The sequence below is a fragment of the Micromys minutus genome, assembly GCF_963924665.1.
Source record: "Micromys minutus genome assembly, chromosome: 16".
Taxonomy (NCBI): Eukaryota; Metazoa; Chordata; class Mammalia; order Rodentia; family Muridae; genus Micromys; species Micromys minutus.
The window spans coordinates 37,715,224-37,732,799 of NC_137985.1; the positions used below are offsets into that span (position 1 = coordinate 37,715,224).

The 17,576-nt window shown below is 53.5% G+C and overlaps 1 protein-coding gene across 3 annotated transcripts in view; it reads left to right on the top strand.

Annotated features, from left to right (window-relative positions):
• The first annotated feature begins 6,006 nt into the window (after positions 1-6,006).
• BCL9L (BCL9 like) overlaps positions 6,007-17,576 on the top strand; it is a 28,725-nt gene continuing 17,155 nt past the window's right edge. The window contains exons 1-2 of one of the 3 annotated variants that reach the window (XM_080930105.1): positions 6,007-6,766; positions 12,507-12,563. The gene's annotated coding sequence lies outside the window, so the exon portion shown is untranslated. The remainder of the gene's footprint in view (positions 6,767-12,506; positions 12,564-17,576) is intronic. The other 2 variants (XM_080930106.1, XM_080930107.1) reach the window with 2 other exon arrangements.

Below are 17,576 nucleotides of genomic sequence, written 5' to 3' on the forward strand. Positions count from 1 at the left end.
TAACTGCCCATCACTTTGGATGCTAAGGTAGAAGGATTGTAGAAACTTTGAGGTCAGCCTGGGCTATATAGTGAATAACAAAAACTTTTTTCCTAAAACAACAAATCAAACCAATCAATAGCCAAGTCAACCTAAGCCTGCTACTGAATTGTTTTCTTCAGGGTGATGAAGCACTTATGGACCTGGAGAGATGGCTCAGTGGTTTCAGAGCACTGGCTGCTCTTCCAGAGGTCATGGGTTTAATTCCCAGCACCCATGCAGAAGCTTACAATGTCTGTAACTCCAGTTCCAGGTCAGTTGCCCTCTTCTAGTGGGAATGGGACGTGCACAAAAAATGGTGTGCAGACACAGGCAGGCAAAACACCTACAAGAACAAATACAATCTCACAATAAATATAAATGATGATAAAGAAATGCACTTGCAATTCAATTCATCCAATTATTTTTCTTTTATTTTTGTAATGGAATGTTCCGGGGGTCCATGCCTTTAGTCCCAGCATTCCGAAGGTAGATAGAGGCAGGCAGATCTCTAAGTTCAGGGCCTGCCTGGGCTAGAGTGAGTTCAAGGCTATCCCGGGCAACTTTAGGGAGAATCTTTTTCCAATCTTGAGAGAGGAAAAAGAGGGCTAGGGATCTGGTTCAGCGGTAAAGTGTTGCTTAGCACTGAGAAACCCTCAGTTCAGTCCCTATCGATACGAACAACCCACTCTCAGAACTACTTACACAAAAAGGGGATTTTAGCTAGAACGTAGTGGGAACTGAAGGGGGGGCAGGAAAGCAGGACAATTAATTGAAAGGGTGGGATACCAGCCCTTCAGAATCCTTGGCCTTGCTCACCCAAGAGGCTTCTGCAGTCTCAGCCTTGCCTGGAGCAGGCAAAAGTGACTGAATCCTTCCAAATGGAGAGATCCAGGAGACAGACAACTAGGCTAGAGGGGAATGAAGGTGAAGGGAAGCTGAGGAGACTGGAATCTGGCGCTGAATTTGCATTCGAAGCTGAGCCTGGGAGGTCAGAAAAGGCCTGGGGCACAAAAGAGGAAGCAGCCAAGAGGAGGTTCTTCCTTCTGACCCCCTCTATTGGGTGGAGAACCTAGGAGAGGCCTCCAGCTTCTGCTCTGTAGCGTGGCATTTGAGGACCATAAGGCGAATTCTGCCACGCAGATCTGGAAGCGGCTGGAACCGCCCGATGAATGGGGATTGCAGGGCAAAGATCATGGGGACTTCTTCCACATCTCAGAGGCGCTCTCGAGCCAGTCTACAACAAATCCAGTGAGGATACTTTTTTTTTTTTTTTGCTGTGGGATGTTAAGCCAGATCTAACCACTAGGGGGGAGTAAAACCAACCCTTAAGGTCAGTATCTCTCCAATACCCCACCTACTTACTCTTCACCTGAGGCCAAGATGGGCGTGCCTCACCTGGCTCTCTCCTTGCGCTCGGTTAACCACTTCCTGCCTAGTCTAAAGTGCCTCCCCGAGATTGAGTCATTCTAAGTGGAACTGAGGGCCAATTTTGATCGGAGGGAGGGTGTCCAGCCAGGGGATGGGGGTGAAATTATGGTTTCCAGAAACTCAGACCCTTGTCCTTGTCCTAAGCTGTAGCCTGGAGAGGATAGGGTTTTCTGCTTCAGATGGGTAGGTCTCTTTTCTAAACCGTGAAGGGGAGCAAAGTGGAACCCCTGGGACAAGCTTTAATGGAGACTGTTCAAGTAGCTTCAAAATCCAGACTTCCGCCTCTCTGCAGCCATTTATCTGTCAAGGGGCTTCAGCCAGACGGAGGGAGGGAGGTTGGGAGGGAGGGAGGGTGATAGGGAGGGAAGGAGGGCGGGAGATAGCCCACCAGTGAAGGGAAGACGACAGGCGGGAGGTAGGCAGTTAAGACAGGGTTTGAGAGCAGACGGCTTTCTGCAGCTCTCAGGTACCCGCTTTCCGTTACTTCCTCCTGCTACTAGCAGCCTTTCATAGCTCAGATCAGCCAAAGTTCCGGGATTGTGTTCCGGGCCTTAAGGTGTTAAACTGTTAGGAGTGGGGTCCGGAGTCCCTCCCTCCCTTCTTCGCGATCAAGTGTCACCACCTCCAAGTCCACCAGACTGGCACGCTAGGAGTTAAGTCTGCCCGCAATCTGCAAGACTGGAGCCGGAGGGGGGGGAGGAAGGGGGAGGGGGAGAGCAAGGAGCTGGGGGAAACAGACTGCTGGGAGACAGCGCCTGGAACCCCCTCCCCAGGGACCTGGCCCTGGGCCCCCAACCCCAAAAGGGGCCCTGCCCTCCCCGGGGTCGCGCTCCCTTCCCCCGCCCTGCCCCCGCCCTCCAGCTTTGTGTCCCCAGGAGGGTGGGCTGCCTGATTTCCAGCCAAGCCTTGGCTGCCTGCTCAGTTTTTCCAAACCCTCCAGTCGGAGAAGGCGAGAGCCTTGTCAGGATAAGAGTCCCTCCCCCTCTGCCCCTGCCCGCCCCCTGGTCCAGCTTGGAGTTTCCCGTCCCCGCAGCTTTCCAAACTCCTTTCCCTTTCCGACCGAGGCCCCAGCGCCCCCTAGCCCCACCTCAATTGGTTCCCAAGTTCCAAGTTCAAGTTGGAGGGGGCCAGGTGGACTCCATAATCTTAGCGAGGCGCTGGTAAAGCCTCGCTCCGCTTGCCGACCCTGAGACTTGCGGGGCTCCGGCCTGACTCCCGGCCTGGGCCCGCCCCATCCCTGGAGTCGGCCTCTGGCCACCAGGGAAGGTGGCTCTTTGGGGTCTCCAGCTCCCGGAAGGAGGCGGTGCCCAGGACGTGGGCACAGCTGGGCGGTAAGGTCGGTTCAGCAGATGCCAGGCCTTAAGGCATACTTCGAGGAGGGGCAGTGTTCCCAGCGCTGGCACGGCTCTGTCCAGAGAGTCTATTATATAATAATCACCATCTATCAGGAAGCCAGGCTGCTGGAGAGTGGGTAAGCCAGGATGCCCGGATCCGCGCCTCATCCAGGGCCCAGAAAGGTGTCTCCATCAAGATACGCACAGTGTGGGGCAAAGCCCAGTGGTCAGATGAAGATCATGATGGGAGGGGGATTCCAGGGGCTAGTGGCTAGTGAGGGGCTCTGAGCAATCTGACTGCAGCCTCGAAAACCCCACCCTCAGAACTCTGACAGGCAGTGCCCCGAGCCAATGACTGAAGTTACTGTGGGACTTGCGGTTAACCCTTTCTTAGGTCCTTATTTGCTTCAGAATCTAGTGTCCCTTTCCACATAACTTCCCTTGACCGGCGCCCACCTACTTCTGACTAGTGCACGCAGGAGGGGAGTGCTAGCATCATTTGTGCACTTTGATCACTCCAGAAACAGGAAGATGGCTAATTTCAGAAAACAAGCAGTCCCAGTCCTGGACGTCCTCTCCCTACCGTCCAAAAGTAAATTTTATTACTTGATGCGGTTGTAGATGCAGCTTCCAGAAACAGTTTCCAGTAGCACTAGCGCAGCGATATCGTCTCAGGAACAGGCCCCTTCATACATTTATGTCCATGCCGCACTTTTACCGGCAAAAGCCGACCGGGACACTCCCTGGCACACCTGTGACATCCCGGAGGACGCGGAGACAAACAGAAGCATGAAGTCTCTTCTAGTTGGCCGGTAGAGGGAGCCGCTCGATTCCAGCAAAGGGCCACCCGCTTTCCTTCCCTGCTCTCTGACTCCAGGGTTCCACCCATAACTCGTGGCTGCCCAAAGCTCGGCTCTGCATCCATACCAGGAAAACCTACATTGGAGGAATGAGTCACAGCCACACCCAGGGGAGGGCTCCACAAGGCTGCTTCACGGGACATACCAAACACTCTTGGTTTTTATTACGTACTACCTTAGAGACCCCTGTAACCCTGCCACCACTACTATATTTTTGGTTGAGAGCCTAGCCTTTGACGGCTGAGCCATCTTTCCAGCTTGCCACCATCACTATAAATTCTGATTTTTGGACCTACTATGAACAGGTCTTATGCCAAAAAGAATTAGGGGTACATGCCTTTAATCCTAGCATTCAATGAGTTCAAGTCCAGCCTACTCTACACAGAGAGTTCCAGACTAGCCAGGGCTATATAGTGACAGTGTGTCACAGCGAAGTCCGAGTGTCTCGTTATTTGTGATGGGAGGCTGATCCACATAGTAACTTCAAGTCAAATTTTTTTTTTTCTTTTTTTTGCTGGTCCTCTGCCTGTGGTCAGTAGTATACCCTAGAGACCCTACATTCAACCCAAATTCATGGTCCTACTTTCCAAAGTATGGGGTTCACGGAGATTAGCTTCTCTGGGCTCCAGTTAGTATCCACTTGGGAGTCATGTGTTGAGTGGATTAAAATGACAAGGTGCTGGAGAAATGGCTCCCAGTAAGGAGCACTTTTTGCTCTTGAAAAGGGCCCAGGTTCAGTCCTAGAACTCACATGGTGGCTCACATGGTGGGACACCAGGCACACACGTGGGTGCACACATACACACATGAAGACACACTCATTCACATGAAATAAAAACAAAATAGTTTTATTAAGGAAATAAAACATAGTCTCTGGGCATAGTGGTCCATTCCTTTAATCTCAGTTCTTGGGAGGAAGAGGCAGGCAGATCTGTGCATCCAAAGCCAGCCTGGTCTACAAAGTGAGTTCTAGGACAGCCAAGGCTGCAGAGACCCTATCTACAAACAAACAAACAAACAAACAAACAAAAGCCAACCCTAAAACATGGTCATCCAGTAATTCTCACAAAAGCGTTCTGAAAGTCCTAATATTATCACACACGTTAGAGACTCAAAGTCTCTCCACTTTCAGGGCTTTGTTCATTTTTATCTGTTACCATTATTTATTTCTTTTATTATTTTATTTGCCCAGTGTGAGCTCAAGTTCCACCTGTAGCTGAAGCTGATCTTGAACTCCTGACCCTCTAGACTTCATTTCCTGTCACTGAGGTCTTCCTCAATCAGGGTTTATGTCCCTACTCCCAGCTGGACCTCCCAGATCTTGCCAGTGCCCAGCTCCTGGGTCTGTCCACTCATTCAGTCAACATTCGCTGAAGCCCTCCTGTGAACCTGGCCACCACTTGAACCATTTGTGCAAGGAACCCAGAGCCTGGAAGCTAGGATCTGCGTCCTTAGGAATCTTTGTGCCAGCCAGATGTGCAAATAGGACAAAATACGGAGTCAGTGCTCTGCTGTGAGGTACTGATGTGACAGGTGAGGGGGGAACAGAAGACACAGTTGTCAAGTGTCCTTTCATTCTGGTTGATCTCACTCTAGGTGAAGGGGCAGTGGGATAGAAGGAAAGCGTCCTGGGATAAGACTTGAATTCTAGGTTCACAAGTCTAGTTGTGCAACTCAGTAATTCCTTAAGTCACCCAAGCCTCACTTTTCTTATTTATGTAATGGGTCTATAACCCCTTCCTTGTAAGCCTGTGGTAGCCATTGAGATAATCTATGCGATGATGCTTTTAGGTTAAAATGCTTAGGTTTGTTTTCTTCCATGGGTCTAACATCCTATAGGATGGTGTTTGTGTGGGTGCTGTGCATGTATGTGTGAAGCCGTTTGAGGTGAGGGAGAGTTTGAAAAGACAAAGGTTTCACTTCCTCAAACATTTTCTTAACATCCAATTTGCACTGCTGAAGGTTTAATTGAAAAAAAATTCAGTCTATGTCCTCAGTGGGAGGGGGGAATGCTCTAAGTGCAAAATGGTTTGGGTACAATAAAGAGGGGAGCTATAGCGTGTGTGTGTGTGTGTGTGTGTGTGTGTGTGTGTGTGTGTGTGTGTGTGTGTGTGTGTGTGTCCAGGCAACTCCCACTCTTTCCAGTCCGTGCTGATAGCACGGTAGGTTTGTCAGACCTCTCCCTAGCATCCGAAGCTGTGGGTGCTACTCCTCCCTAGTCCTTAGGAAAGGGGGGAGGTTGGCTCAAAGGCCCCTTCCCCGCTCAGGGCCAATTGCCTCCTGCTAGCCGGTCGGGCGCCTTACCGAGTCAGACCACTGGGAGGCTGGGGGAGCCGGGTTGGGCGAGGAGTCGGGCGAGATGGGGGAGCTCTTATTTTGACAGGGGCCTCTCCCGGCTCTGGTATGAAGGCAGAAGGAGGCAGCCAGAGAGCCCCGATGCTTATTCAGGCTGGGGAGAGGAGCCGAGTGGAGGGGCGAGCGAGGCTCCGGCAGCGCAGGGGATTCCGGGGAGGCGGCGGCGCGCGGCGGAGCCAGTGGCCGGACATGCCCCGGATCCGGGGCCGCTGCAGCACCGCCGCCGCCCGGAGCCAGCCGGCCGGACGCCCGCACGCCTGGGTCCCCTGGCGCCGCGCCGCCCCGGGGCTGCGATCTGGACCCTCGGCATCCGACCAACAATAAGCGCCTAGACAGCCCCCTCCCCGCCCCGCGCCCGCCGTCCCCGCGGGCCTCGGGGAAAGTGAAAGGAGGAGGCGAAGGAAGGAAGGAAGGAAGGAAGGGAGGAGGAGGAGCAGGAGCAGCAGCAGCCGGAGCCGGGAGGTTTGGGCCGAGACCCCAACCCGGAGCCCCGGCACGGCGGTGCGGTAGCTCTCCCGCTGCTGCCGGCGCCCAGGACCATGCTCCGCGGTTGGGAGGCAGGAACCCAGGCAACCAGCGCCTCCCGGATACCTGCTCGCGGGCCGGGCTGGTATTAAGATCAAGGCGTCCAGGATCAAAAAGACCACCGCCTGCCCGCCTTCTCCGCGTCTCCACTGTCCTGCTGGAGGATCCCAGTCTACCCAACGACCCTGACCTGGCTATGGCGTCCAGCTCCGGCCTGGTGTGAGGACCCCCGATCGGTGCGAGGTGAGGGTTGGTTTGGGGCAAAGGTCTAAAGTCATGCCAGGCCAGCTGGAGCGCGCCAAGCGAGATCCAGTTTAAATTGGGGAGGGGAAGCGCAGTCTGATTGTCTCTTGCGTTCTAGCTCGCACCCCAGGCTGTTTAGGAAGCGGGGGATTCCTCTAGGATCATCAGAAGAAATTCTTAGGTCTTCAACCAAGCTGGCACTCTCGGAGCACTATGAGAAGGGCTTAGTGGCAGCCCGGAGACCCTACCACCTTAGCGCAGAGAACAAGGCCGGCCTTGGGCCAGCTGGAGCAGGGAACTCTGCCCTGGGGGCTTCTGGGAGATGTAGTCCCCCCCTCTCAGGCTCACTAACTCTTAGGTCTTAGCACCCCTGAACTCTTCCTCTGACTTGTGAGAGCCAACTTGGGGAGGAGGGTTGGGACAAGAGTGAGAGGTTGAGTCCTCTGCCCCCAGGCACTGCCTCTGAGCCATAGGAGACAGAGGAGCCTCCCCTGCTAAGGATTCTGAGTGGTGTGGGCTTGGCTGGGGGTGGGGCAGTCATACAGTTCCTTAGAGGTTTCTCTGCATTGCCAAGGAAAGGTGGTTCCTGTCTTGATCCAAAGGAGTCCCTGGGGGGTAGATATGAAGAAGAGAAGTAAGACTTAGGCCTTCCACATGGCTGGAGTATGGCTCTTCTACTCTGAGGGCTGCTGGAATTTGGTTTCAGAGGATACAGAGGTCCATCGTCCCCCTTCCCCTTGGAGACAGAGAAATAGAACATCCCTCAAGGTCTGGGAGTCAAGAGTGTCTCGCTAGAGCAATGAAACAAGGATTAGCTTCTGTCTGTCTGTCCAGCTTCCTTCCTTCCGGGTTTTTCTGACACCACCTTTCTCCCTCCTCCTTCTGTTCTGTCTGCTGCTTGGTGTGTGTGTGTGTGTGTGTGTGTGTGTGTTCATGTCTTGTCTGTGGGAAACCTCTGCTTTAGGAGTAATAGTGTCATTTCTGAGAGAGGAGGGCTTGATGTTTGCCTGAACCTGGAAAAGGTGTGTGTGAGGGTCTGTGGCCCCTTTGCTCTTTTGCCCCACCTCTTTCTCTCCCAATGAACGGCTTGGTGTTCTGTTTGCCCTGGGAATGTTGTCTGTATCAGGAGCTGCTACACCACCACCAATGCCAATACCTCCACTTCCTTCTTCCCCTCCCCTCAGCCTCTCCAGGGGTCAGTCTCTTCCCTAGGATAGTTCCTCTGCTCCTCTCCAGCATGGACTTGGCTGCTTTCTCAGGCCAAGACCATGATCTCATGGCTCCAAGGGAAGAGTGTGCTTGAGCTTGGAAGAGTCAGCTCTTAGGCCCCACAGTTGGGAGCCTCAGGATAGGGTGAGAATGGTAGAGGAGAGAGAAAAACCAGGAGGGAAACAGAACTCTGAACCAGGAAAGCACTTTCTCTCACCTATCTGGCCCTGAAGGACCAGGATTCTGGCTGCATGCATCTCTGTGGGAGTTTCTTTTCTAAGCCATGTCATTCATGCTTGGGATGGGGTGAAGGGCTTTTGGTTCACAGAAATCTGGGGTTAAAGCATCTGTGCTAATTGGAGCTTAGTGATTTCGCTTGTTCAAAGTACACAGAGTACTCACGACTGGTTAGCAAGTTCCTGGTACCTGGATTCAGCAGAAGCCTTAGGCCGGTGGGTTCAGCTTCAACAACCTTGGAGGCCAGGAGCCTGCTGGACAGAGACCTAGTGAGTGGCAGAGAGGCAGAGTCAACTCAGCAAGAGCCAGAAAGCCTGGCACCTGCTTTAGATGAAAGGAAATGTGTTACAAAGTGGGGGTGGAAGCTGATAGGACAGTATTCCGTGGAGTCCTGGAGTGAGGTGGGGGTGTGGGCACCACCAGAGTTGCGGGCAGCAGAAGCTCTGGCGTAAGTAGGGGGAGTCAAAAGTCACCCTGCAGCCTCTCTCCTCCAGGGAACCTTAGATGAGTTGCTGAGGGCACCCTCACCCTGCCTCTGGTGCTGCCTCAGGCTGAGGTTTTGTCCCAGAGCCCTGGGGCAGGTCTAGGGAGCCAGAGTGTCTGTGTCAGTCTTCCAGGGATCAAAGGAAGCCCGGTAGGGGTTGGGGGTGGGGTACTGATGTGGCCATGTTTACTTTCCCTGAGCTTCTCCATTGCAGATAGTGAGAGGTACCTGAAGAGCCCAGGCACCCAAGAATGAGAGGGAAAAGGCATCCCTTGCTTCCTTGTACCAAGTCCCTGGGCACTGCCCGGGTGCTGACCTGGTGGGGGGAGGGGAGAGAGGGGGATGGCACCGTGGGAAAGTGGGCAGACGTGGGAGCAAAGCGGTACAGGCTGGGTGCCCCAGGCAGGGAGCCTCTGCCAGGCCCGCTCTCCCTGGGGTGGGGCTGGCTGTTCCAGGGACTGGCTCAACCTGTTGAACGCCTGGCTGCCGTAGCTTGGCATCTGTGCCCCTGCTTGCCAGCCCCAACAGCTGCCCACCCATAGCCACACTGTGTATATTGCCCCCAGGGATCTGAAGAAAGAGGCTCCTTGGTTAGTTCAAGGAGCTTAGTAGGGACTCCTTCCAGGACTGAGTATCTCTTCCAGGGATTGCTAAATTTTCCCAAGTCTGGACCTCTGAGTTCCAGAGCTGGGGCTAGAGGGCTGTGTGGCCAGGACCAGGAGCTGAGGGGGATAGTCATAGTCTTGAAGAGCTACATGCCGCATGTCACTTGGATGGGTGGCCCTGAAGGCAGCCTGGAGTTACAGCCTGGAATTTCCTGCCGGGTGCCAGGGCCAGGCCTCCAAAGCCCCACCCCCAGCCTGGCCTGACCTCCCCTCCCTCCCTCCTTCCCCCTCCCTCCCTCTGTCTACTTTCCCTGGAGGTTGGAGGAGGGGCAGTGAGAACATTCTGGCTACCAGGGAAAGGTGACTTCCTGGGTGTGGGGGTACTCATGGGAAACTGAGGCGTTTCTCATGAAGACTTCTAGGGGAGATGTTTCCTTAGCCAGTCTTGAATGTGGGGGACATTTGTCCCTCACTGCCTCTTGACTCTTACTAGCTGGGGAAGCTGAGCTGAGGCACTCTTCTGGAGAAAAGGGATGCTCACCTTGTCCTATGTGTAGGTAAGGGGTGTGGTGGCTTCTAACTTTCAGTCCTGAAGGGGAGTGGAGGCTCCCTTTGCCTCTGTACTTCTGTCAGTGGCAAAAACCACTGGAGGCCTTTCCCTTGCCCTGTGTCCAGCAGGCAGTGCCCTCCCTTCTTAGTTCTGGGCCAGCTGTTGTTCTTAACTTGGTAGCCCTTTCCAGGTCCCCCTTTCCACCAGCTAAGCCACCTCTGTCTGCCCCTTTCCTCCTCCTTGTCCTGGTAGCTCCAAATTGGTCTGTGTCTCCCCCCCTCCCACCCTGCCCCCACCCCCAGCTTCAGGAATGGCCCTGAATCCAGCATTTCGAAACCAGGACTGTTTTGAAATCCTGAATGCTTCCCTGCCGCCCCCTCTGACTCCCCTCCCCACTCACGGCTCACTGTCTTCAAATCTGACTTTTCGCTGGGCTGCACTTGAGGTACTTCATCCGAGTTTGTGTGCTTGCACGCGGACACAAAACTGTACTGCTCTGTACTCGGTGGCTCTGCGGGTGTCCTGGAGTGGGTGTGTCTGTGTCAGTATTCCCTGTGACTGGCTGAAGACTGGCTGCCTGTTCCCTGAGCACTCTTTGGTTGCCTCTGAATTTGCCACTCTCAAGGGTCTAAAGGAAAGTTTGGGCTGTTTTAGGAGGTACCTTGAAAGTGTGTGTGCTTGTCTCTCACTGGTGTGTGTCTGGGGGTTCGTTCTGAGGAGTGCACTGGAGGTGTGTCCCTGATGGGTGCTTATGTTCCGCCTCCTCCTCCACCCTGGGAACATGTCTGGGGAGTGTAGTCACAGGTCTGCAGCTCCCTGGGACGTGGAGTCCTCTGCCCTTTGATAGGGAGGTTTCCTGGAGTGAGGCCCAGGCTTCTGGCAGCTCTGAGGCCTTGGAGAAAGAGTGGTGGAGGTGGGAGACGCCTGGATAAGCTGTTGCCAGGGCCTGGTCCTCCCTTTCTCTGGCCTTGTATGCTCAGTGGCACCAGGCAACCCTGTGTCCTGAGGGTGTAGTGATGGTTGATAGAGGGCACCTAGCGACTAAAGGGACAGGCTCCTTTCACCTCCACAGTCACCTCCTTCATGGGAGACCAGGAACAGTCAGTCTCAGTTTACCTCGGAGTTAGTTTAGTGGTGAGTTTCAGGCTCAGAAAACTTCTAAGAGTTGCTTAGCAAAACAAACTCAAAATTTAATCCCAAGCAAAGGGAAGAGGAGTCTGGAGTGCAGGCATTTGGGGTGGACCATTGTAGCCCTGGTCCAGGGAAGTCTTCCCGAATTTCCTTCCTACTGTCAGTGAGGTTCTGCATGGGATGAGGTGGGGGTGGGCAGCTATGAATTTTTTGGGGTTCGTTTCTTCTGGCTAAAGCCTGGGTGTAGGTAGTGTATTTGTGCTGGTTAGTGATATACACTAACCGGGATGCTCCTGTCCCTTGTGAGGACTGTTTCCTATCTAGGATCTTAGGCAGTCACTGGATGCTTTTCTGAAAGTACATGCCATGGCCAATGAAGAGGAAGACGGGCAGGGGGTGATTCTGTGAGTGAGGGCCTGTGGAGACCTCCCTTGAGAGGTGGGCACAGGCCAGGCTTCTTTCCCCCAAGTGTCCTTTGATCCCCTGTGGGAAGGAGGGAGTAGTAGTGGCCCGTGTTGGTACAGGGCTCAGTGACCCAGCAGGAGGAATTTTCAGCTTGTTTCTCAATCTCTGTCTCTGAGACATGCACGCGGGCACGTCACTGCAGACACCTCTGGGAGTTGAGTCTAGAAAAGTCACCTAGATGGTGGTAGGGCAGGGCTGTGCAGATGGAACCATAGGGAGAAAGCTTCTTTTGGTGGGCATGGTGTGCTTTCTGTCTCTTCTCTCTGGAAGCTGGGTGCAGCCCCATCTTGAGCCAAGAGCAACACAGGCTGCAGAGGGTTAAGTCTGGTTGGCAGGGACACCCCCCAACCCCAGTGCAGCAAGAGAGAGGGAGGAGGGGTGGTTAGCAGCTTGCTCTAGTTGGCTTCTCTCCCAGAATTCTTCGGAAAAGAACTCCCCTTTGACCCCCAGTACAAACTGAGCCCAGCCACCAGCCTCCCTCCCTCCTGCTGTGGGAGCTTCACCCAGTGCTACTAAGCTGCTAAACCTTCCTTGCCCCAGGCCCTGGTACATAGACCAGGTGCCCAACACTCTTTGTTTTTAGAGGACCAGGGTTATAGCCAAGGAGACCACATAGGAGCATAGGAACTTAAACCCTTACCCCTGCCACAAGTTAACCTGGGGACGACTGGTTCTGGAAACTAGGTCCTTGGGCTTCAGCCACCCCTCCCCCCAGGTCCTCAGGCCAGGTCGTGGGAGTCCTCCACCCTCCCTCTCTCTGTGGGGCCAAGCTCTCAGGGAACTAAGTCTGAGGTCTTCCAGTGCCTTCTCCTTCCTGCTTCCAGGACAGGGAGGGGGAGTGGTGTGTGGGGCAGCTGGGTCAGGCCTGGCTCCTGGCCAGTCCACAGAAGTCCTTGGGGGGGGGGGTGTCTGAGTAACTCTGAGACTTCCTGGTGTTGTAGGTTGTCTGTAAATTGTACACGTTTATGGCTGGGGAGGGGGGCTGGGGTTGGATTTCTGGGAGGATCAGGGGCATAGATTGCTGGCCAGGGACTTTTAGCTGTGACCATTTTTCCACAGGGAGCCCCCATCCCAGACCACACCCCTGAGCCTGAACCTGACACACATTCCTCAGAGGTGAGCGGGTCCATGTGTTTTGTGCTTTCTTGGCCTTCCCATCTGTCTGCAGTGGCCCCATCATCCTGGCTTAGCCTCCTGCTTGGCTCTTTCTGTCAGCTCCCTCCTCCTGGCTTTCTGCCCCTACTTGCATTCTCCCCTGTCTCTGGGTGGGCAGTACTGCTGGTGTGTGTGTGTGTGTGTGTGTGTGTGTGTGTGTGTGTGTGTGTGTATGTATGTGTGTGTGCCCTGGACAGGGAAGGGTTAAAGCTGGCTGCCACCGAAAGTTCTAGGCCTTCTCTAAGCCTCTTCTCCTGGTGGGAGGTAGGAGATGCAGAACTGTGTCCACCTGGAGAGCAAGGTAGATTTAATGGTTGTTCCAATTACTTGTCTTCCCTCCTTGGCTTTGGCTTCTAGAGGTTGAGTCAAATCCAGGGTGACCACTGGTCAGTCAGTCCACTGGCCACCAGCCACCACCGTAAGTTTGGTTTTTGCTGCCCTGGCTCCACAGGCGTGTACACACTCAAAATACACACACACACACACACACACACACACACACACACACACACACAGAAGCACGTACATAACTTTCCCTCCTCCCTCTCTTCTTACTTAGCAACAACCTACATTCGCAACAAACACTCCCGTAGGCTTCTGTCTGACTAGGGAAAGCCTAAGGAAGGGGAGGTGCTTCTTTTTCCTGGATGGTCCTCTGGAGGGAGAACTTCTAGCTCCTCCACCTAATCGCCCCACCCCCCAACTTTCCCTGTTGGAGGCCACTATCTTCCCTGAGGAAGCTGCACTGCCTGTAAGTCAGGCAGTGAAAAAAGTGGGAAAAGGAGGGACAGGTGGGTCGGCTCAGACCCTGCCTTCTCTGGAAAGTCCTACTTGACCTTTGACTTCCACCTGGGGCTTGGAGGGGGGTGGGTGGCAGGACTTCTCATAGCCCTGGGCATCTCAGCAGGAGCCTGTGCTAGAGCACTAGAAACTTGTCTTGGGACCATGCTGACCTGGATAGGTGAGGAGGTGACGGACTGGGGTGGGTGGAGCTAGGGAGGCCCTAGACCTTTGCCCTTTGAGATCTCAGGCCTGGCTCAGCAGGGCACCTGTATAGAGGCCACAGGGTTCAGGGCTCTCTTTGATCTCTTCCCCAGGCAAGAACTGTGGCCTTTAGTGCAGGACCTGGTCCCCATTAGGCCTAGAAAGAGGGTGGGAAGGCGCGTGGGAATGAAGGCTAGACCTGAACCGAACGCTGTGAGGGGCCTGACTCAATGCTGCATCTGCCCAGGGCAATGGCTAAGAATCCAGTTGCTGGAGTGTTGAGCTTCCAATCCTGATCTTGTAATGGTGGGCTATGTATTTTGGGCAGGCTACTTAAGTCTTCTTACTTGCAAAGAGGGAATAATAAAAGGGCTTTCTAGGCCAGGCATGAAAATTCCAGTGACTGAGAGGTAAAGGCTGGAAGATCACTCCGAGTTTGAGGCCATTCTTCAAGTTTGAGGCCATTTTGGATTATAGAGGAATATCCAGTCTCAAATAGACAAACCAGCGAACCCCAAACATTCCAAGATTATAAAGTCTTTTCTGAGGCTGGCTATTTTAGTGGCTGGGAGGGCCCTGTCCTCAGGATTTCAGGCCAGCCTAAGTAGCATAGCAAGACCTTATCTCAAAAAATAAGAAGAAAAGCCTATACTAGGGCTCTAACTCAGTCGAGAGAATGCTTGCTAGCATGCACAGAACTCCACGTTCAAGCCTAGGATGCCACAAACTGGTATAAGGCGGGCATGGAGGAACATGTCTGTCATCCCAGCTCTCTGAAGGTAGAAACAGGAAGATCAAGAGTCGGAGGCCATTCCTAGCTGCATAGTAAATTGGAAGACCATCCTGAGATATGGGAGACCCTGAAAAGAAGCTGAGTACCTTACTGTTTACTTATACTTCTAGGCAGAGGCTAGAAGATTGCTGCACATTCCAAGCCAGCCCAGTCTTCATAGTGAGAGCCTGTCTCATGAAGGAAACTTTTTAGATGGTGATGTTTGCCTTGCGGACTCAAGGCCCTGGGTTCCATCCCAGGACTAGGGGGGAAAAGAAAAGAAAAGAAAGAAACCAAACTTTTTATAGGATTTTTCTGAAGGTTAAATTAGGTAAAACATATCGTGAATTCACAGATGTTTGGCAGCATTAGAGATGCTTGGCTTTGTCATTAATCTGAGTTCCTTGCAGGAGCTTTATCCTAGGGCTTTGGCCTAAGGGAGAGAGTTTAGGGCTTAGAGGAAGAACCCATCCAGGTCTTTAGACTCTAATGCCCTTCTAGAACCACCTTGTTTTTGTATTTTGAGGCAAGATTTCACTGTGCAGACCAGGCTGGCCTTGAACTCACAGAGCTCTGCTTGCCTCTGTGTTTGGGGGTTAAAGTCGTGAGGTACCACTGCTGGAGAGACGAACCTTGTTGCCTCAGTCTCTCCACTGTTGGTGTTGCCTGATACTGTGATCACAAGTTTTGTAGTTGCCCTGGACCTAGAGAAGAACTTGAGCGCCCCCATCCCCCATTCATTTGTCCTTGCCCTTGCCTTTCTGGGCCCAGCCCTACTCCCTCCCCCAGCCTGCCTGCTTGCTTTAGTTTTGGAGCCCTTCCTACCATCCAACTCCTGCTGCTCTGTTCTGTCACCAGACTGGAGGAAACACTCTGTCCTTAAATGGCTCCAGTGGCCTCCTTCTTTCCCTCCTGGTCTAGGAGTCAGGGGCCTTCCTTGGGAAGAAATAAGGCAGTGTGGAGCGGTGAGGTGGGTGCTAGTGGTTAGACCTGCCCCAAGTCTTAGGGTACTGTCTTGAACATTTTCTGAATATGGAAGGGCAGTGCCTGGGAGATGAGGCATGCCCAACATCTCACAAAGGCAGAGAGGGCTATCCTCAAGTCTGTGAGGAGAGTAGGGCTATCCTCAAGTCTGTGAGGAGAGTAGGGCTATCCTCAAGTCTGTGAGGAGAGTAGGGCTATGTCAGCATCCCTGGTATCCTTCCCTAAGAGTGTTGAAGAAAGTCCATTGTGTCTCAGGGCAGGGGGGTGAGGCATATGAATACCAGTGGGTAACCAGAATTCTCAAAGGTCCTGAGCTAGGACTGGGATGGTAGGGATGGAGCTTGGGAGCTTCTGGGTGAGGAGCCGTGGAGTAGATGGCAGGGCCGGGTTGCCCACAGAAGAAAGAATCTATGTCGACAGGTGGTTAGGATCTTGTGTGGATTAAGGAATAACAGGGCTCCTGGGTGTGAGGCCTGGGCTTGCCCACCAGGCGGTCTCTATGGTCTCAGACTAGGAAGGATGGACTAGAGCACCATGCTGGGCTGCACACTGTCTCCCGGGACGGAGAACTTCCCCTTTTCTATGGGCTCAGTAGGTGAGGGCTCATCTGCCTGCACCGTGGTGCTTAACTGTTGATCTGGCCATGCCTCCTGTGCCCAGCCTCTGGGCCTGTTCCTTGGGCAGGCTAGGGCTATTTTTGGGATTGGGCTGGGGCTCTGGGGCCGGTTTCAGATGTTCCAACGTGAACAGGAGAAAACGGGAACAGATGGCTGGAGGGTTCTGATCAGTGGGTCCTGCTGGGAACAGGTTTATTTTTAGGACCTTTATTAACCCTTTGGGTGCTTTATGGGGCCACCCTGAGAGGTGTTGCTCTTTCTGGTTGAGAAAAGAACGGCCTTCCTCCTTGGTTCTCCTGCCCTCTAGGATTGCTTATCAGCTGCCCTTTCTGTCTAAGACCTTCTCTTTAGAGAGAACCATGGCTCCACACTGCATGTATTACCAAAGAGGTCAGACTTGGGAGGGGGGGGCTGCAGATCACTAGAAGAGAAAACCCCCTTACTTACCTCAGACCCGAGGCTGAGGGAGCTTCGGATGGCTGCTTTCTGCATTCACACTCTGGACTGGAGAAAGAGAACTCAGGGGTGCTCAGGGATGCCTGCTAATAGAGTGGACAAGCTTCCTCATAGAGTGCAGAGAAAGCCATGCCTTTGTGTAACGCAGTATGATGTCCATGGGCAACTTATGTAGACGATGCTTCTCATTACAGATGTACCTTCCTGACATGCCATATTCTTGGGTCATATGTTAGGAAAGAGAGATTGTCCAAGGGACTTGGTTGAGGGCTAATGTGCCATAGACATTTTTAGGTAGTTTCTGGTAATTTCCTCACTCTGTAATTTTTGCCTGTGAGTAAACTGAGGCTCAGGGGGATGAAGATGTGGACAAGGTTCCACAGTTTAGAAGGGGCATGATGGGACTGGCATTCTATCTGCCTAGCTACAGACCTGCTTCTTACTCTGTTGTAGCCCATGCATGGCAGGATGCATGGTCAAGGCTACAGTAGGCACCATAACTTGTCAGGGAAAGGCTTATGGAATGGATATGGGAAAGAAGGCCTTAGGACAGGGGACTGTGCCTGTCACTGCTCCCACAGTCCCGAAAGCCCTTCTTGCCTGAGGGTGCCAGGACTGACACTAGAAACCCAGTTTGGCCTTCCTGTCTGCCCTGCAGGAGATCATAGGCACACATCCTGTCTCATCACCCCACCCCCACTAGCCCTGGCCCACAAGCCCCTGCTTCCTGGAGGGTCATGGCTGTCTGCATGTCAATGTAGGCAGAGCTAGAAGGCTACTCAGGTGCTGCTGGTGCCAAGAGCTTGGGCCAGGCAGGCAAGGCAAGGGATGGAGGATGTGTCTGCCTCTGGCAGTACCTGGGGGAGAGCAGAGTGCGGCAGGCAGTCTTTGGGCGAGGTCCCCGCCCGTGGTGTGCTGGCTGTGCCAGTAGCCTGCCCGCACTCCACCTCCCACAATGGCCCCATTGTTTCCAGTAGCCAGGCAGTTTGGAGGAGGTTCCTTGGTCACCCATGCCCCCCTAAACAGGGGCCAGATTAACCCCTTGGGAGACGAGGATCAGGTGAAGCCCCCAGGAAGCTACCTGGCTCATTTTTTTTTTTCCTGTTGCAGGAGTGGAGTGCAGCCTGAGAAGTCACTCCTTACCCACATGCACACAGCAAC